General features: G+C 40.8%; 1 protein-coding gene across 3 annotated transcripts in view; it reads right to left on the bottom strand.

The window, feature by feature from the left end:
- The window catches only part of Cdh20 (cadherin 20), a 245525-nt gene extending 242963 nt beyond the window's left edge, over positions 1 to 2562 (bottom strand). For 2 of the 3 annotated variants that reach the window (XM_031379573.1, XM_031379563.1), the window contains exon 1: positions 2191 to 2555. The gene's annotated coding sequence lies outside the window, so the exon portion shown is untranslated. Of the gene's footprint in view, positions 1 to 2190 lie in introns of all 3 variants that reach the window. The other variant, XM_031379558.1, reaches the window with a different exon arrangement.
- Between the last annotated feature and the right edge of the window lie 19240 nt (positions 2563 to 21802).

Here is a 21802-nt window from a genome sequence, read left to right as displayed (position 1 = left end):
GTCTTGAAACCCTACCTGACATCCTCCTAACAACCCACAGCCTCTCCTCTCAACCCCCAGTGCTTACAACAGTTATATACCTCTCTGGTGAGAACTGGGTCATATAATTTTACTGAGGAGAAAGGTAGGAGGGGAGTGGCTCAGTAGTACAAACATTGATTGAATTCCCCAGCAACTCTCCCCAAATTAAAGATACTTTTCCTTCAAGTATGCACAAGGATGTTAAGAATACTAAGTCATTTTTATGATTGTACTTCACTTTTCCATTTTAATGTCACACTGCCACATGGCACACATGCTAAAAATGTACCTCCTTAACCTGTGCAGTAGCAAACTTTTCACAGAACATTAAACATGTCGTGTTTTATAGACTGTCCTTTCTCAATGTGCTCAAAGCACTTTTTAAAATACAAAATTAGACCATCTCGTGAGTAGAGTCCCGTCAGAAAGGCTGCTCAGCCCTTTGGCAAAGGGGAAACTAGAAGCACAGTAAAGGTCACCCCAAAGTCAGTGGCCACAGCCTAGCTAGGAGCTTGATTTCAGTTTATCTATGTCCTACTTGCACATCATTTGTCTTTCTTTCTTCTCTGGCAGGAAAGGATGTGGGCAGCACAGAGGCTTGACCTCATCTCCTGAGCACAGTAACTGCCAGGACTTCCATATTCCTGCCTTGTTTTCTGCTTCATCAGCAGGGTCAAGCCTGTGTCCTGGAACAGAGCTGATCAAGGGCTAAGCCAAGAGGGTAGCAACCAACCTCAGGTATCCTTGAGGCTTCCTCCTAAAACTAAAGGGAAGGTTGCCCATGCCAGGAAGCACATTCAAAAGGCTATAGGGGTTCTGCAACTGCAAGTGAGTGACCAGCCCAGGCAGCAGAAGGGAAAGCTGTGTCAAGCTTGGAGTCCAGGGTGGCTCTATCTCCACCTTGAGAAGAGACAGGAAGGAGAGTGGCTAGGGAATCAGTGTCTTGCATTATTGTTAAGACTTTCTGTTGTTTGTGCTGTTCTCAGCTAGATACAGTCCACAGTCCTCAGCCAGGTCCCTGACACCACAATTATGAGGCATTTGTTTTCTTTGATGGAGACAAATCAGAGACTAGAGGAAGTCTGTTTACATTATGTGAGGGAAAGCGGTTACAGACTCAATTTCCATGCTATTATCAACGCCCCAAACTCCAATCCTTCCTGATGTCCAAGCATGTAAAAACAACATTAATAGTAATAATCGTTTTGATTTCATAGTAAACTCCGAATCTACCCAGCGCTTAACTCTGCTGTTCTCACATGCCAGGGTTCCAGCCCTTCTTCCTCCTCCATACACAGGCTCAGCTGGGAAATAACTAAAGGACTCTGGCCTTGCCTTGAAGCTGCCCCTGCTGCCCCCACCCCCATACTCAGTTGCCACAGCTTGGAGGACAGCTAACAGTCTCTCTTAGTCCTAAGGACAGGTCGGGACATTGTGGAGGCGTTTTCTTTGTAGATCTGAATGTTTCACCTTATCTGACTTCCGTTACTCCCCCCAACACCTCCGGGCTCTGTCCAAACATCAACACCAGGACAAGCAGAGCTCAAACCACCCGGGCTCAATTCAGAGCTTTCCCAGGGATTGCCAGGACTGGTAGACAGGAAATCCTGGGAGTTGGTGATGTCCGGCAGGTGGCAGGGACGAGAGTCACCACCACACTACATTCTCCTCCCACCTCTGAGCTTTGTTGAGGGGGCTGCCTCGCATCCCAGAGCCAGGATCGATCGGTGGGTGCCTCACATCCTTTGCTCTGAGCACAACTACCTCATTGAGGACTCGGGCACCCTCTCCCTTGGCAGTATGAAGATGCTGCTGACCTCAAGGGAAGCGAAGGGTCAAGCGCCCTGGCACCCGGCGCTCCCCATGTCACCATCACCCGGCGAGCACATTCCAGTGCGCAGCACCTTCTACCTGCCTGGCTATCCCGTTGCTCAGCAGCTTTCCTACACACAGAGCATTCCACTAGCTGAGTATAAGCCTTCCTGCATCCTGTCCCCTAAAAGTCCCAGGAAGTGGAACCCAGGTCGGCAGGGAGGTCCCCTAGGCTGCTGAGAGTTGAGGGGAAGGCGCTACGCAGAGATGGACCGCGCACAGAGCACCTGGCTTTCCCAGTGACCTCTGGTGCCTGGGTCCAGATGCATGGGGACCGACCGGAGCCCTTAGCATTACCTGGCACTGCCGGCGACTCTCCAGAGACGTTGAGACTCCGCAGTGGTAGGCGTCCAGCTCACATCGCTGCCTTCTTCATTGGGCGAACAGGAGTCCTGCCGAGTCCTTTCGCCTCAACTCGGCTCTCTGTCCTCGCCCCACCCCCTTCCCCCCAAGTCAAAAGTGTCACAGCTTTACAGCCTTCGGATATTTCCAAAGTCTCTCTGCGAGATCGCTGGGAGTAAAGACCTGATGACAAGAGCAGCAAATCCGCTAATGCCCGCGGCCCTCAGCTCTCTGCCAGGAGGGTGACAAGAGACGCCTGGTCCTCCTGGTCACAGTCCTTTAAGACCAGCGCGCGGTCCGCTTCTTCCCCTCCCTCGCGCCTTTCCTAGCCCAAGTGGCTGCCTCCTGCGTGTACCGCGGGTCCTGGTTCCCCCGCTCATGAATATTCTGACAGAGGCTAATGCCGTTGAAGTAAATTGAATTAGCCAGTTGGTGCCAGGAATGTGCGCTCCTTCCTTCTGAGGAGTTGTCTGGAACCCCACCAGAAGAAAGCAATTAAAGTCCGGTTGGCACCCCGTGGCTTAGAGCAGCGAGGGGCAAAATGGGTTAATTCTTTAAATGCAGTTTAAACCCCGCATTTAAATGTTTAAACTCCTTTATTGGTTGGGGGAGTTAGAAAGTGCTAACCCAGAGAGGGATGAAAGAGAACAGAGGGCAAGAGGACACTGGTGTGTGTGTTGGGGGTGGGGGTGCATCTCAACTTTGCCAGGAAGTGGAGGTGACTGATTTTGAGAAGTCTCTGGGTTCTGGAAGAAGCAATCCATGATGAGAATAGAAACAGAGAAAAAAAAAGGGATATGAAAGAAAATGGGTATTAATCCACTTTGACCTTGAGGGTTCAGGCTACTCCATTGACAGTTTTCAGAGAATGGGTCGTAGGGAGATGAGAGAGGAAGCTTGATTCATGGACTGTTTCAAAAATGCTCTGATTCCTTTATCCTCATAGCACTATCACAGTTTTCGGTGTATGGGTTAAGTAGGGATGTTGTGAAGCCATCTTCTGTCAAACATTCAGGAGGATTAGGGAGATGTAGCTCAGTGTGTAACTTGTGGCCCCAACAATAGATGTTCAGTTTGATTCCCACAGCCCACATGAAAAAAAACAAACAAACAAGCCAAACTAAACTAAGCCAAAACAAACCAAAACCAAAACCAAACCAACCAACAAACCAAAGGCAAAACAGAAGCACCAGATAGAGACAAGTGAGCCCTGGGGCTCACTAACCAGCCAGCTTGGCCCACTTGGTGAATTCCAGGCCAATAAGAGATCCTGCATCAAGTCAATCAACCCATCAAACGGAACCTAAGGGATGAACCTACCAAGACTAAACATTTGGTTTACACATGACTAGTCTAGAAGGCACTTCCTGTTTCACAGTTCTAACCTTTCTTCCTGAGGTCAAATAAAAAAGCATGTCTAGACAGGACCTCTCTTGTTTCCATCCCTACCCTGAGTGGGTTACTGAGGAAGGAAGGGTTCGTAATTGGAGCTTTGGTACAGCCACTGAGCAGCTAAGATTCTACTCAATTCTGCCTGTCCACCTCCCTAAAGTACTCCAGCGAGAGCTTTTGGGTTTCTTCCCATCATTGAGCTCCTAAATACAGAAGCTAGTCTAGTTGGATTAGTACGTTCTTCAAAGATTGATCGAGCAAATGCTCTGTGGCCAAATGATCTATATAAACAGCCAATAAAGCTGTGTACTCAAGTCACCACTACAATTCTCAAGAGCAGGATGATACTAAATGTGTTCTAGATAAGGCCATTGGGCCATTTCTGAGATTTCAGAGTGCCTAGAAGCAGGACTCAGGGATGTAACAATATAATGATCAATACTGAGCAGCTAATGTTTATTGAGAAGTAGTGTGACAGATTTGTTAAACTTAAGTCATCTCATTCAAACATTCTAAATATTATAGTCAGAGCTGTTAGAGTGTTGTACAATTTAGTAGATAAAGCAGATGAGGCCTAAAAAGCTATTAGTGTGCCTAAGCAACATAACTTATAGGTGCTAGGAACAGTAATTCAATACAGCCCCTTGGCAGTTCCTTGATATTAGGCCACCAGTAGCTTATAATGCCTTCAAATCTAAAGAGAAAAAATTTCTTCCAATTTTATGAAGGGACCCACCTTTGGTGATAATTCTGTACCAAAACTTTGTGAAAATTCATCACCAAAGGTATTTTTCATGCTTTATCAAAACACTATAAGAAAACACTCTGAGCAATGCATAAAGAATAGTCATGTTGCTTTTGTATGGCTGTGACAAAAAAAAAAATGTCTGGAAGGTCAACTTAAAGGAAGAAGGATTGAATTTTGGGTCAAAGTTTCAGGCCTTTCAGTCCACAGTCCTTGATGCTGTGGATTCTGGGCCTGTGATGAGACAGAGTGCTGGTAGTGATGTCGCAAAAGGGGAAATACTCATTTCACAAAGGCCAAGAAGCAAAGAGTAAGGAAGTTTCTGAACCTAGGAATCAGCTTCGAAACATGTCCCTGATGACCCCCTTCTTCCAGCTGGGATTCAGATCCTCCCAAAATAGCATCCGAAGCTGGGGGTCAAGCACACAACATAGCCTGTGGGGGAAATTTCATTGCCAAGTTATAGCAAGAAGTTAATTTGCCTTATGCTTCTGGGTCTTGTAAGAACATGGTGCCAGTGTCTAGTGAGGATTTTCTTACTGTATTTAAAGAGAGTGGATATCACAACACAGGAGAGATGAGAAAGTATGCTTACCTCTCTCCCTCTTCTTATAATGTCCTCATCCTAAGGACTTTACCTAATCCTAGCTTAATAGACTCCATCTCTAACTATCACTAAAACATGACCGGATATTAAGTTTCTAACATAAGTTTTAAGCTGTAGGGAAAGAGTGATGGTTAATACTATGTCTAACTTGGCTGGGTGTTTCTATAAGGTTGGGATGAGATCAATATTTAAATCTGAATACTGAGTGAAACAGACTGCCTTCCCCCTTGTGACTGGGTCTTGTTCAATCAGTTGATAGTCTCATCAGAACAAGGTCTGTTCTTACTTCAAATAACAGAGAATTCTCTTACATTGTGGCTTTAAAATTGTTGGATCAGCTTTGCAGATTTTTAGGCTGGCCAGTTCTTCTATCTATGTGTCTGTCTGTCTATCTATCTGCCTGTCTGTCTGTCTGTCTGTCTATCAATCTATCTATCTATCTATCTATCTATCTATCTATCTATCTATCTATCTATAATCTATTTATCCATACAGCATATATAATTTTTTAGACAACCTAGGCAATATACATGAACATACATAAATACTACTGCTTATAAATTTACCTTCAGCATCAAATATCTGTATCTTTTAACACATTGTCTGACAAATTTAATCTTAAACATTTTTCAGTCATCCTAATAAGAATAAGCATAATTTTCAATTTTATTGTGAGTTATTAGATTTATATAAAGTTTTGATTTTTAATGAACTAAAAGATGGACTATAGTATTTAGGCAAAATTTATAGATGTTGCCTAAAGGGAGAGACTATAATTTCAGCTTAGGGGTAAAAATGGTCAAGTTAAATTAGATCTCCAAATCCAACAGTTATTGAATATGCACCAAATGTAAGGTATTAATGCTGATATTTTCTGTAAAAGTTCATAGCTAAATCAATTTAAACAGTTGGAACCTGTCATATCTTATACGATGAAATGTTATATGGTACAAAATCCTTATTTCCAAAAGTGCATGACTATTTTACCTCTATACTACGTCCTTGGGATTTTGCTCCTCCTGAGGAGCCTCCCTTGTAAAGCTCTGTTGGTTCATTGTTTAACATGGAGAGTCCTCGGGAGTCAGATGCAACCTTCCACAGATAAGTCTTCAGATGTGCGTAGATTTATATATGTATGAGTGTATTAATGATTTTAGATTCCATAGATTATTATCAGGGTGGGTGCTTTCCGTTTTTCCTCGAGAGTTTCTGCAGGCAGTGTGGGGGATGACAGCCAGAATCAGGGTAGGACACTGCCATTGTGTGGGCAGGACTTAGGCCTCTCACCTTTGGAGTAAACCAATTAGTGCTGCAGGAAAGTGAAATCATAACATCCCATCTATTAAGTTCTCTGTTAATTGCAAATTGCCCATCTTGTTGACGACCCAGTGAATTCAGCAATGTTGATCAAATTTAATTGAAGAGGAATCTAATACACACAGCTATAGAGTTACACTCAGAGATTCCCTCAGGTGGGAGACTAAGCAAGGCGTGTACTACAAGGACATGGTTACCTTTCCAGGGACATTATCTTCCAGATGCCTCTCTTGGCCCACTCTTCCTTGGCCCCCACCAGACACGTGTGGTGGTTTTTGCTGAGGAAATTCTAGCACCCTCCTTTCTTCTCTCTCGGATCATCCAGATGTGTAAAGTAATAATTAGAAGACAATTCGCTACCCCTCTCAGGAGTCAGAAGCAGCCTGGATTCAGGACCCAGTCTTAATCATTTCCCTATGCTTGCACTCAGCAGGCAGAAGCACTAAGAAACCCCACCAAGATCATCCTAGGCAATCTTTAAAGTGTGTCTCACGGGCTTTATCAGGGTGTTAATAAAATAAAATAGCTTTACTTTAAAGCTTGATTCAAAAAACTACTATATGATGATATTCTTTTTTGTTTTCAACAAATAGATTCAGAAATATATTTGTATGGCCTTGACTTCTGGCTGATAGATTTTAGGAGTGAGAAAAATAGTTTGATAGTATTTATGTTACTCACTGTTATTTATGACACAGATGGATATCCCTGGCTCAAATTATAATCATGTGGTTAATAGTAACACCAAACTGGCTCCTTAAGCAAGATAGTGTCAGTCTGGGGAGGACGAGTGAAAACATGCACATACACGTGCATGCACACACACACATGCACACACACACACACACATCTCTCTCTCACACACACAGACATATACACACACACACTCTCAGACACACATACACACATGTACATATGCACACACACACATGAACACACACCAACGTTCTGTCTCTGTCTCTCTTTCTCTCTCTCACACACACACATACACACACCCATGCACACACACATACACACATCTCTCTCTCACACACACAGACACACACACACTCTTTCTCAGACACACATGCACAATGCACACATGCACACACACACACACATACGTTCTCTCTGTCTCTCTGTCTCTGTCTCTGTCTCTGTCTCTGTCTCTCTCTCTCTCTCTCTCTCTCTCTCTCTCACACACACACACACACACACATACACGCTCACGCGCGCGCGTGCCTGTACATGTGCCTGTGCACCTGAGGTTTTCTGCATCTGAGAAGCTTCGGCCGCCACCACCACTGCAGCACTCCCTGAGGAGGGCATCTGTTTCCCATGTGGGGAATGATCTTTAGTAAGAGCTTCCAAGGTTAGCACGTTAATGATAGCCACAGTACGTGACCCTGTTCAAGGATATTTTCGCCTTCCTACATGGACCCTGATTGGCAGCCACCACCTGCATGGTGTGGTTTATGGTTTTAAGAATGAGATGAGAAATAATCAGCTCAATACCTCATTATAATTAGTCTCCTGAGTCAGCTAATACTCTCCTAATGCAATTTGGTGCTCTAGATTATTTCTGTATTGTCCACTCAAGATATTTTGGGGTTGACAATGAAAATAATTTAGCAGGCCTGATGACAATAGCATTCTAAAATCACTTTTGTGGTTTCATAGCTCCTGTTTTCCATAAATATTCATTATTGGACAGTTATTTTGGTAGCAAGTACACACATATCCCTCACAGTATTAGGAATTCTTACTAATCCATAGGCTTTTGTTTTCTGGAGTAGCGATGTGTAATTCAATATTTCTGGTCTAATTTTCCTGAGGCCATTTGCAGTTTTGCGGCTCTGGCACTTGACTTTCTCTAACATGTCCATTCTGTCCTTTGAGCTGGCCAGTTAACAAGTGACTCAGTTCTATTGAAAAAACACAATGGGTTCCTCTCTGTCAATTTTTTTTCTGGGTCTCCTGTGTTTGTGAATAAAACAGGGGAAAAGATACACCTCCCATGCCACTTCCAAGGAGAGTGTACTGCAGAAACAGCGCTGGTGACAGTGCTCTGGAGGATGACACTACAGATCCACTAAATTCTGTCTGACAGGCTTGAGCATAGTATCCTTGCTGTGGGCAAGGTACTGTGCTAGTTACCGTAGATGTTTCAAAGAGATACAAAGGCAGTGACTGCTCTCAAGGAGTTTAAAATCTGGGAGAGCAACCTTGATACTTAGCAAAGTAAAAGATCTAAGGCCTAAGCAGATACTTTATATTTAAAAAAAAAAAGTCCTGTGTGACCCCTCAGAAAGAATCAGCAGAGAACAATTCCTTTCAGGGTGGATGGGTAGAAGAATGTTCCACAGAAGGGATGATTATCAGTCTTGTTTCTGAAGAAAGGACATCATTTGAGCATGGGGAAATGCGAAAGTGATTCTCAGAATGCAGGTTCAGCAGGGAAAAACCTCAGAAGAACCGAGGCCCCCTATGGTATATTTCATCACATTGACAAAAAGGACTTTGAAAGGAAGTAAGGCTGATGGCAAAATGGAACAGAAGGTCTTAGTCAGGGGACAAAGTGAAGCACCTGTTATTATCATGGTTGTGTTGCTTTTGAGCTGCCTGGGGCATACAAGTATGATTGTGTTTACATTTGAGAGAAGAACAATTTGGAGGTGGGAGACCGAGTGGCCCAGTTACAAGAACTGCTGAAGTAAGATTTGGCCATGACCTGAACCAGGACCCAGAGAGAGAAACAGAGATGGATAAGAGTCATAGTTTATGTGCTGATGTTTCACTAAAAGTGATATTTCTACTGATAGCTCCTGATGCTTTTACCTCAAAATATGAACACACATTCCCATCAGCATGTGCACAACACACACACACACACACACACACACACACACACACACACACACACACACACACACACAGACAGAGACAGAGAGATAGAGAGACAGAGAGAGGGGTGGGGGCTTGAATTTTTTTCTTAAGACATGTGCCTTATATCTTAGCACAATACCAGGCATTTGACTGATTAGAGACAATTGTCTTCTGAATGGAATTAAGAACAATTGGCATGTTGTTCTTGGCATATTGATCCTGGCAAGTGATAAACTTTGATATACAAACTGCAGCTATTCCTCTCTGTTGCTTATTAATTGGTATTGGAAAGAGGGACACCCTGGAATTGAAGATGATTTTGACTGTACTGTGACATTATAAGGAACAGAAGTCCCAAGACCAGCCAGTCTGGTGAGTCCATGCCAATAAGACTCTGTTCCTTATAAGGTGAAAAACTAAGGAACAGTATCTGAGGTTATTTTAGTTGTACTTATATGGCCAGTTGCTCATTAAAATTTGGTCCATGACTGCATTTAAATCTTCCTTAAGAATTTATGCTGCTTTTACATTTTACAATTCTTACATTTTAGGCAAACTTTTCTAGAATCATACAGATTATGATATCTTTTAAAACTGTTTTAATTCAAACAAAATGTTGGGCTTCATGATGACAGTTTTATCCAAATGTCATGGTACATTCTCATATTCAAGACTCATTAACCAACTTTCCTTGTTTCTTCTCCCCTTCCTCCATTAAATAGCATACTAGTTTCCTTTCTTCATCAAGATAGCTCCCTTTATTCTTTTATGTAATATATGCTACATGTAATATATGTGAGATGAAATAAATAAATTTCTAGAATCTGTGAAGAGGAGATGTGATATTTATCGCTCTTACCTATTCTTCTTCTGGATACTTTTTCCTTCACAAAACCCGCTTCTACTTTCATGTCTCATAACTGTGTCTGTGTATGGTGGGAGGCATGAGCTTAAAAGCATGAGGACCTAATTTGATACCAGAACTCACTTTACCCCCTTTTATAAAGATAGATTCTTTCCCCATCCAATATAATCTAAATACAGTTTACCCTCCCTCTACTCCTCCCAGTTCCTCCCCACCAACTTTCCTATCCAGATTAACTTCCTTCCTGTCTCTCATTAGTAAAGGGCAGACTTCTAAGAGATAACAACAAAAACAGAATAAAATAAAATATAGTAAGATAAAAACAAAACAAAACAACACAACAACAGAGGTGTACATATGTTGTAAACAATTAAATCTTTTAGAAAAGTCGTTAGTAGAAAGATTATAAGAGCAGAGGGGATGGAGGACACGCACACACACACACACACACACACACACACACAAAACCGACATGGAAAAGGGAAATAAAACTGCCAATCAGTTGAGAGTCAAAGAGGAAGAAAATTTCACACCACTAGATGACTCCAGCCCAATTACAAAGTTTTAAAAAGTGAAATAGGAACAAAGTTAGACTTAGGGTAGAAGGTCCTCCCTACTAGCCTGTGCTGGCTTTGAAGGCAGAGTTGAGACTAGAAGCCATGGAATTGAAAGTGGCCTCTATAAACTGGAAAAGACAAGGAAACTCCCCCTTGATTCTGTCTCAAATGAAAAAACACTAGAGTAATGTATTTTGGTCTCCAGAATTGGAGATGATATATTTGTGCCATTGTGAGTAGCTTGTTTGTATTCATTTGTTATAGTGGCAATAGAAAATCAATCCAGGAAAATGACCACTATGCTTACTTGCTCAGATGTATTTCTACATATTAAAACACATAAACTCCAAGCTACATAGACTGTGGTTGTAAGATTCAACCATAGAAATTTATTTGCCTATGAAATCCCTGAGGTTGAACTGGTATACACACACACACACTGTCATATATGTATATATATGACAGTTTTAATGGAGAGAAAGTTGAGTTTGTACTCTTTGATTAGGTCCTACTGTGTCCAATAAGGAGACTGTGCCCTCAGACAACACAACTTATATCATACCGACTGCCCAAGGGCTGAGAACAATAATGAAGCATGGAAATCCCTTTCTTTGAGCCACCCAACTTGGTGAAATTAAATAATCAAGTTTAAACTATCATTTCTGAAGTTCACTTTCAAGCAGCATATCTTTTAAAAGGATGTACTTACATAATTTCTTTTATATTTTTATTATTGTTATTTGTACTTCACATATCATGTGAAATTATTAATAACTCAACAAGGAAAGTAATGATAATATTAAATGCTCTGTCTTCATATAAATATGTAAGTTGTCATTGTCAATCACAGTGGAAATCTCTTCATTTTACTCTTATGTGTATCTAGCTTATTATTTTAGTTTGATGCTTCATCAAAGAATAAAGCAAGTGGTAGGAAAATTTTGAAATATCGTTACTGTTAAATTCAGCATGACATATGAGAGCTGATCACTGATTACTCCTTATTCATAAAAAAAATTTTCCCAACCTGAGCAAGGCATGTGTTATTTAAAAACACCAATTTTAAAGATTAGCTTGGTCTATAAAATAATTTTTGAACAGGGGCCTTTGAGATATGAGAAAAGCCCCTACACAGGGACAGGATGTTTGTGATTCTTTGATATTCACTATACTGGATGGTAAGAAACTATAGAATGGCCTAAAAATAAAATGTGAAATAGGATGTCTAATTTTATGTAGAGAGGTTTTGCAGATGAAAGAAACTCAATTTGCAAGCCCTTTGTAAAATAAAACCTCTTTGTTATTCTGACAAATTTTGAACTCATATACCACAAATAATTGCAAGGAACAGCTCTAAATATGCTTATTGATAACCTATTAAAAGCAAAGTTGTAGATTATCTAAATTAGAGGGTTAGAGCTGCATGACACTGGAAAAATAATAGCTTCTATTTGCATATATTTTTAGTTGCTAAAAGCATGAAGAGAGTAAATGTGGTAGAATCTAGTGGTTTCAAGTTCTCCTCACCAATGCCCTTGAGGTAAAATTTATTTAACCTTGTGCCTACATTGCCTCACCTGTAAAGTGGGTATAATAGTTTGTAGGCATCTTATGAGATTTATATTAGACAATCCATGACAATTGTCTTACAGGCAGAAATTGCTCTATTTAGGACAACTCACATTTATTTGGGAAGGTCTTGTGAAGATAGATGGATTTTCATGCACTCTGATATCTTCCTTCTCAAGGAAGGAGAGTGAAATATGCTTCTGAAAGTTCTTTGTGTTGGTGTTATTAAGAAATGAACAGAATTTTGAAATATAAATGATCTTAGAGATTGTCAAATGGCTAATCTTCTAGTCTCATCAATGAGTAGAATAATTTTCCCTATGAAGATTCATGAATCAAAACCATTTTAAGAAGTGAATGGCTTAGTTCCAGTTCTTCCATGGGGAACTGGCTTTATGTGTGGGAACCACACAGAGGGGAGAGGGGCATGAGCTTGGAGATGTTTTCATAAGAGGGCAACATGAACAGAAGCATTCAGCTGGGGACATTCGGAAAGGCCTCCAGTTTTTGCTTATAGGAGTAGCACGAAGTTGTATACATGATGGGGTTGAGAATTCATTCTTGTTTCTGTGTTTTATATGGATCTTACGAAACTGCTTCTTCCTTTTTTTTTTTTAATTTTTTCTGCACTTTCTTGTCTATAAACCTGACTCCTGATCATATCTCCCCAGATGACCAGAAGCTCAAAACACATCTAGCTGTGAGAAATGTACCAGGAAGGGGTTGCAGCTGTTACCTCTGTTGCCAAGGGAGTCTAAGACATCACAAAAGCAGTTAATCTGGAGGCTGGTCTGGTCTTAAAATCCAATAGAATCAGAAATCTGTAGGATGACCCTGTCCTGGAACAGAGAGGTTGGCAAGTGGCTTTTTTGCATAATCAGAGTCCACTGTCATGGGGACTTGGGAGGAGAAAGAGCAGCCAAGTGTGGTCAACCTGAGAGTGAGAAATACAAGGAAATGAAGTACAGGGAGGAGAAAGGTTGGTGATTTCTGCAGATCTGATGTTTAGACAGTCATTCCTGCCTTTCATACAATTCATATGTAGAAAATAAAAATAGAATAAATAAAAAAGGCAATATAAGCTTGTGAAGTTGGAAGATAGCATTGCCATCAGGTCACCAACAGTAAGTGTCCCTTCGGGGAACAGGACAGCTGTATGACAAGAGATTATTTGCCTCACATGGGACTTTTCTGAGGGAAATGATCCAAGGGATGGGTCAATTGCAAAAGTAGACTTATTTTGGAGATGATAGGAGGAAATGGGACAGGGCTTTCAGAAGAGATTTGTCACTTCAGCTGGCATGTTCAGGATCAGACATTCTCACTGTTCTTTCCAGAAATACAACAGTAGTACTGATGAAATCAGACCTTCTTTTGGGGGATTGTGATATTTTGGGATGAGAAAAAGATGTTTATGGGATATTGAACTATATATAGACCCCCCGAGGAGAGGAAGTGAAGCTATATTCCTGGAGTTGTCATAGCATGAGAAAAAGACATTTGTGTGTGATGGATTGCTAGCGGGGATGTTGGTGTAGAGTTCTGAACTCCCGCACTCATGCCTGCTTAGCAAACGCCAGACCCCATTGAGAATATAAATATATCAGTCATGTACCTTTATCACTACACCTTCACCTCTTAGCATGCCTGCTGTGATTTTCCCACATCGGACAGAGAGGCTTAGAGGACTTAGAGAGATGATCTAATTTTATCACATTCCAGTGATACAATTTCATAATACAGGTGGGACTTAAGAAATGATTCCATTAAACACACTGTCAGCGACCCCTTTTCAGATATGGAGGACAGAGACTGTGGAATGATCTCTTTACATAGCCAATGCCATGTCTTCAGGAGAGAGACTATCTCTGGTCAACTGGAAACCTGAATCCAGTGGGGTGGAAGTGGGGTATGTGGGAGTCAATGCTATTTGCCCTTACCGATGCAAGAGCGCCATCTACAGGTAGAGTTCAGGATAGTGGGAGAGACGCCTCAAGAACTTGGATGTGAGCTGTTGATAAGAATTGGAAGCAACACAGAAAAAGGCCAGACTGTGAACCACATGGGGGTTACAAGAGATCCTGCTCCCTAAAGAGCATGAGGCATTTACATAGAGAAAAACAGGAAAAGAAGGGCTTTTTGCAGACCGAGACCCAAACATGGGTAACAAGTACTCGTGAAAGCTGACTCGTGAAGGAGACCAATAAGAAGCTTCTGGGACCTACACAGTCTTTCTGCCCGTGTGTATTCAGATGCCTGATAAATATCCTAGAGGGTACCTCTGTACTGGAAATAGCTCAGATAGGGAGGTAGCCGAGGCGGTCATTAGGCAAGCCCAGGAAAAGGAATAAGGCATTGTGCTGTGCATAGATGGGCCTTCCATATTCGTGTGCAGTTTCATAACATCTGCAAGTAGGATTTGGATATCATTAGGGATAGGTTCATGAGTATTTATCATCCTAAACAAGGGTAAATGCCATCTAGAATGGAATATATATATATATATAAAATCAAGGGACAAGAGATAGAATTGAAAATAAAGATGGTAATTGATGGAGCCAGTTATTTATTACCTGGTGTGAAAATCTAGGATGCTGTGCATCTTTCTTCTTCTCTTATAGATTTAGTTCACAGTGGTAATGGTAGTAGACAGTACTTGCGGGGGTGCTCACAGTGCTCTAGGATCCAATAAAAGGATCTTCCCAACACCCATAGAGATGTTTCTATTATTGCCCCTTATACAAACAAGAATCTACAGCCAGAGAGGAAATGCAACTTGCTAATGGGCAGGCCACACGGGCGATAAGAGGAAACAGTAAGTGGAGCCTAAATGCTGGTTTGAGAGCCTGTGATCTTGCCAGCTCAGTCCTCTGTAGCTCAGTGCATACCTACCTATTTATGTATAGACAGTATATTATTAGTACAATTAATGAACCCTCAAACTTGACAGGTGTATGTATGAAAAATTTATAAACTGTGACTGCAAAGTGAGCAAAAAGTTCAGTCCTGTTTTACTCTTGGGGGCTGCATTTCCAAAGCAGTTACTTGATCCGGCATACAAACTGTCCCAAACCTTACAGCTTAAAACAACAATCACTTTGTTGTCTCCCATGCATATGGATTAAGAAATAGCTTAGTGGGCAGTTCTCCGTTAGGCTTATGAAGGGTGGGTGAGTTGTTGGCGAGGTTGCAGTCACTGCAACTCTCAGCTGGGGAGTATGTTTCCAAGCTCTTTCCACTGTTGCTGGCAACCCTTGCAGCTCACCACATGGCCTCTCCACAGGCTGCCCAATGTGGCAGCTGGCTTCCGTTTTGCAAGACCATCTCGTGGCATGACAGCTGGCTTCCCTAGAGCGAATGATTCAAGGGAGATTGAGAAAGTGCCACAGAAGTGGCAGACTTTTTATAACCCGACCTCCTTCTCGATTGCTATGTTATAGAGAAGCAACCTACTGAATTCAGTTCACACTCAGAAAAGGAGCTGTCCTACAGATGTGTATAGTAGGAGGTGGTATTGCTATTCAATCCTCTAAGTAACCAACCACTTCTTCCTATTTCTCAAAATTCATTTTTTATTTTTCTTTCCTCTTTCCTTTCTTTTTTATTTTAATTAATTTATTTATTTTTATTAGATATTTTCTTTATTTACACTTCAAATAATATCTCCTCTCCAGGTTACCCCTCTGAAAAAAAATATCAAAAACAAAAACAAAAAACCAAACCTGTTTCCTCCCCCCCCTCCCTGCTCATCAACCCATTCTCTCCCAATTCCTGGCCCTAGTATTCCCCTACACTGGGGCATAGAACCTTCACAGAACCAAGGGCCTCTCCTCCCATTGATGACCAACTAGGCCATCCTCTTCTACATATGCAGCTGGGCCCATGAGTCCCACCATGTGTACTCTTTGGTTGGTGGTTTAGTCCCTGGGAGCTCTGAGGGTACTGGTTAGTTCATATTGTTGCTCATCCTAAGGGGCTGCAAACCCTTCAGCTCCTTGGGTCCTTTGTCTAGCTCCTACATTGGGGACCCTATGCTCAGTCCAATGGATGGCTGTGAGCCTCTACATCTGTATTAGTCAGGCGCTGGCAGAGCCTCTCAGGAGACAGCTATATCAGGCTCCTGTCAGCCAGCACTTTCTGGCATCCACAATAGTGTCTGGGTTTGATAATTAAATATGGAAAGTATTCCCAGGTAGAGCAGTCTCTGGATTGTCCTTCTTTCAGTCTCTGCTCCATAGTTTGTCTATGCAACTCCTTACATGGGTATTTTGTTCTCCCTTCTAAGAAGGAAGTCATTGTGGCCTTTTACAATCCTTTAGCTGCTTTCTTTTCCCATTGGTACTTCATTATGCACTTCTGACTTCTGTCTTTCTTACTTCATATGTTCCCTGATCAGTCTCCTAATATGCCTATGGCTTGAACATATACTATGTGTTAACATTTCTAATCTTTAGCTCTTAACAGCTCATGTACCTTCACCTTATCTATTACTTTCCAGACTCCCTATCCTGTTTTATAGTCAATCTAGTCAAGTAAAAATCCTGCAACAACAGCAGCAACAGTAGCAGCAGCAGCAACAACAACAACAATAATCAGAGCACCAATTGTCTTCATCCACCCCAAGTATCAAAGAACAGCATAAATGTATGTCAAGTTGCACATCCAAATCCTAACAGCACAATTCAAATGCTCTCTTCTAATCCCAGAGACAGCTTGGACCTATCATCTGCTCTAATCCCTCATTACTTCATGAAGATTGACCTTCTTTTCTAGCCGTATAGCTTGGTATTCCACTTAATGTTCTCATTATACACTTTATGCATTAGTAAAGTAGCCTTGAGCCATGCCATTTGAAACAGGTTCTCCTCTACAAAACAAACACAGTCAAATCCATCCTATGTATAAATTGTATACTGGCTTAGAAGAAATTAGTGACCTAGGAGAAATATAGGGTGGGCTTAAGCACAGTGGTCCCAGTCTTCATGCCACTACTTATCAGCTAAAAAGGACAGAGTATGTAAAAAAGTATTTAAGGATCCATTTCTTTATCCATGAAGTGGAATACCTCTAAAGCCAAGTTGTTATAATGAAATGAGATGACAAAGAGATGGATAGAGAATGACTTGTCTACAAACAGAAGCTATTGTTGCTGATGAGCCGGCTGCATAGCAGACATTACTGTGTTAAGGAATCAGCACTTATGACTTCCTAGAATCATAACTTCTCTTTTCTCTGCCACCTGGTGGTATGCCAGTTTAGTTTACTGTTGGTTTCTGCCTAAAACCCATTATGCCCTCTTCTTTCTGTTTGACACTTTGGCCTTCTTTGCTGACTTCACATCAATCTTGTGTTTGGAAATGCTGGGTCATCCTCTACCAACAAAGAAAATGTAGTTCTCACCACAATGGCCCATGATTCCCTAGAGATTCTTATTTTTTTTACCCACCTAACTACAGTGGCCTGTGAAACCAGGAGCAGAAAATAGTCCCTTCATTAATTGTGTATCTCCATGTAAGATTGAATCTTTCTCAACATCTGTAGCATGCATATTCCATACAGAGTCCATGCTGGTGAAGTGGAAACACTATGTGCTATAGGCCCAGACACAGTTGGCTTGGTCTGTATGCTACCATTCATGAGTTGACTAAGCTTGGAAGCATATCATTACCTAGACAGAAGCAATGAGTGTGTCATTTATTAAAGATAAGATATCTTTAGTCATGAGCCACATAGTGATATCTGGTCAATAGACCACATGTAAAATACTATAACAGAGTTTAAAAGTGACCTCATAGCTTCTGGTGTTGTCATAGATGTTTCTGTGATGATGCTCTGGGAAGCAAATGTACTAAATTGACAATTGTGTAAAACACATATTATTATGTGCAGTTTATAATACTTCATAGTGATAATAAAGAACTGTTTTGATGTATGTAATGCTCTACATTTTAAATTATTTTACTGTATACTACTGATTTAGAAAGTTTACTACAAGACAGTATATCTAGTTCCACCAGCAACAACCCCAGCAGCTCATGTTTACCAATTCTCTTGATTACACCAGGGGTCTGTGTAGAGTGAATGACCTCTGTGTCTGAGGATTAGATTTGTTTTGAAATATGTTGAAATTAAATGTATAGGCAAAAATCATATTTAAAGATAGGCTGTAGAGGTATTACATATTATTTAAGCAAGAGGGTGAATATCTACTTAGCAGAGAATGAGTCTAAAACTACATTTGTGTAAAAAAAAAAAGTAAGGATGCAGAGCATGGATTGTATAAGGAAAACCAAAAATAAAAGAAGAATTTAAATATATGGCAATATTAATATAGAAAGAGAAGAGGCCAAGCTATAGTGAATCTGACGGATTTGTTTACTTAGAGAGATGAACAAATGTATAATACAGAGTTGAAGGAGATAACATGAATCATGAGGTTTCTCCAGCAACTTTCTGAAGAGCCTGAGAGGATGAGAATGAGAAATGACCCACTAAAGAAGTGAGGCATAAGGTAAGAAGTCCTCCATCCTCCATAGTGAGAAAGGGCAGAGTGCACATAAGAGAGATAAGATAGATAGGTCAGCAACTTGCTGTCCTGGCTTGGGTTCTTTGAGAAGTTTCTGCTCTTCGAGCTCCACCCAATTGTTCTGCTGTTTTCACTGGTTTCCGTAGTGTCATCTCAGTTGATAAAGCCAAGCCCAAGTCCTCTCCGTGTTGCTGACAGGAATAATAAAAAATATAGAACAATTTTAGAGCTTCTGATTATGCAAAACTTGTATGTATATGTGGACATATCAGTGCTTTATTTTTTCAAGGAAGCCAATTGTTTCCCTGCCATCAAAACAGTTCTATAAAAAAAAAAAAAAAAAAAAAAAAAAAACCTTTATTCTTGGCATTACCTTTTAAAATATCATTTATGCACATTTAAAAATTATCAGGTTCATCAAATTCTTAGAAGTGCTAAACATCTGTAATGTAGAAGCCTTCATTCTGCAGTTTTGAAGCCCAGGCAAACAGATATTTAAAGTTCTGAGTGGTGGAGTCTGGGCTGTGGGTTAGTTCTTTGCTTGATACATATGAGGCTGTGGATTCAGTCTCTAGAGTCCCTTTCTTTATCCTTCATCCAAAGCCAATGTTCTCAGATCCACATGAGACCAGCGAAGAGAAAGAGAATGAGGCAAACAAGCAAACCTGTTTTCCTTGGTATTTAAGACTCAGATTATAGAATTTATGGGGAAATCAAAGGTGCTAGCAAACTTGACAAAACCAGAGAGTTGGTGCTTCTAATCACTTTCACACATCTAGTTTATACAGAATATAGATGAGTGGTATTAATTTAGGAGGAAAATAAAGAAGATTAGCAAGATAGCATTGGATGGGGGGAGGTACCTTAGTTTGATTCTTAACTTTCTGTCGTAAACATTGTTTTAGTCAGAGTTTTATAGATGACCAGAATTATGAATATGTATGTAAAGGTCATATATTAGAATTCTAGACTGTGACCAGCTAGTCCAGCAATGGTTGTATATTAGTCGAAGGTCCAAGAATCTGCTAGTTGTTCAGTCCATGAGGCTGGTTGGCTCAGCTGGTCTCAGGATAATGTCAGCATTTCAAAGAAATAAGCCCTCATGCCAGTGAAAGAGGGAAGTTGATAGCAAGAGCAAGAGCAAGCAGGCAAACCGAGAGCATGAGCTTCCTTCTCCCATGTTCTTTATACAGGCTGTCTGCAGAAGGCATGTCTAAGGTTAAGGGTGATCATTCCATATAGAAGTTCTGCATTAAAGATCTATCTTCCTACCTCAATAAATCCATATTAACAGTATGTTTTATCGCTTCAAGTAATTTAATTAAAAAAATACCCCACTGGTGTACCCATCTGCTTGGGTTATAGTTGATTCCAGATGTAGTCAGGCTTGGAATCAAGAATAGTTTTCACAAACATTATCAACAAAACTGGCTTGGGAAGGAAAGGATTTATTTGGCTTCTAAGTCCATATCACAATCCATCACTCAGGCCAATCTAGTCAGGAAGCCAAAGCAGGGACCTGGAGTCAGTAACTGAAGCAGAAAACAAGAAACATTACTGGCTTACTTTCCATGACTTTCTTGACTTTATCTTTTTATACACCCAAGATCACCTTCCTTGGGTGACTGCCCACAGTGAGCTGGATCTATCTACAGTAATCATTAATTAAGATAAAGCCCCAAAGACTTGCTTATAGTCTAGTCCGATGGAGTCAATTCCTCAACTAATAATGTCTAGGTTTGTGTCAAGGTGACAAAAAATAACAAATATACGGTAATTTTAAACCTAATGAGCTTCATCTCCAAGACTCATACTTTGAAACAAAAGAACCAACTACTGCAAGAACTCCTCCACATTTGTACTGGAAGGCTCTAGTAAAAATTAAAAATTAAAAGAAAGAGAACAAAACACCCAAATATGTAAAAGAAGTAGTTTTACTAGTCTTAACAAATCTTGGATTCCACAGACACAATTCTCTTTTCACTACATTAATCTGCTATTCTTCTATTGTATGAAGAATCTTTGCATGAGAGTAAAGGGCATCTCTGCTGACACTCAGAACTGGATAAAAAAAGTTGTAGACATGAAAGTTTGACGAAGCCCTTGTCATAGTATGAATTTTAGATCTATAGCCCCTGGGGCTCTGAAAACAACCAGTTTTCTTCTTTCTTTATAAATATGGAAAGGATGTACCACATACCCTATAATCATGCATTAAAACACGTTAATTATTCCTCATTGCTGATAAGGAACACAAAAGAAACCAGTATTTAATACTCGTGGTTATACTAAAAATCTTGGTAATCCTCAGATTAAAGGAAAATTAAAATCTCTAAAAGTTATAGAGCCTTGAAAGAATTGAATATGCATTCATTAGACACGGACAGGTAGTCTAGACATGGACTTTAAGGCTAGGCAAATACAGTGTTTAGGTAAAAAAAACAAAGGAAAGTATCAAACCCTGGGACATGCAGAGCTATCAGCAAAGGGCATAGTGAGGGGTAGCAATGGGAAGAGCTGGGTGTAGAAATTGGGCTTAATGATCAGTGTCTAAGCATCAAAGAACGTCTTCCAAGAATATCTTGTTGTAGTTTAGGACAAATAGCTGGTTTGTGTGTGTGTGTTTGTTCAGTATCTCCTCTGACTCCAGCATAAAAAGACTTAATAGAGTAAAATCCTCAAGCAACAGTTTATTCCAAGTGTTACCTTGGAACCCAAGGGACACTTGGACAAACTCAGTGACACACTGTGCTACAGGCCATGGCTAGTGATGAATTGCCACTGGGTTTTGCATGATTTCCTGTGAAGAAGGTAGAATATGATGCCTGGGGGGCAAGCTTTTTTTTTTTTTTCTGCCAGATAGAAGGACTGTGTATGCAAGCTATAGATACTTTGGAAGACAAAAGGAGACAGGTGACCATAAGGACCTGCTTAGGCAAACAATGGCAGATGGGCTACTGAAAGAAAAATTAAAGCTTTAGACCTGTGCTGACTAGGAAGAAAAGTTATGGGCCTAAGAATCCATCACAAGCTGGCCCACATAGGCCTGGGAATGAGCAAGCAAGTTGTTAGATATCATAAGAGCTGGCAGGTCAAGAAGACATAAAACTATAAATATAGAAGA

This window comes from Mastomys coucha, unplaced genomic scaffold, assembly GCF_008632895.1.
Source record: "Mastomys coucha isolate ucsf_1 unplaced genomic scaffold, UCSF_Mcou_1 pScaffold1, whole genome shotgun sequence".
Classification (NCBI taxonomy): domain Eukaryota; kingdom Metazoa; phylum Chordata; class Mammalia; order Rodentia; family Muridae; genus Mastomys; species Mastomys coucha.
The sequence above is the reverse complement of the archived record's forward strand: the minus strand, read 5'-3'. Positions and strand labels throughout refer to the sequence as shown.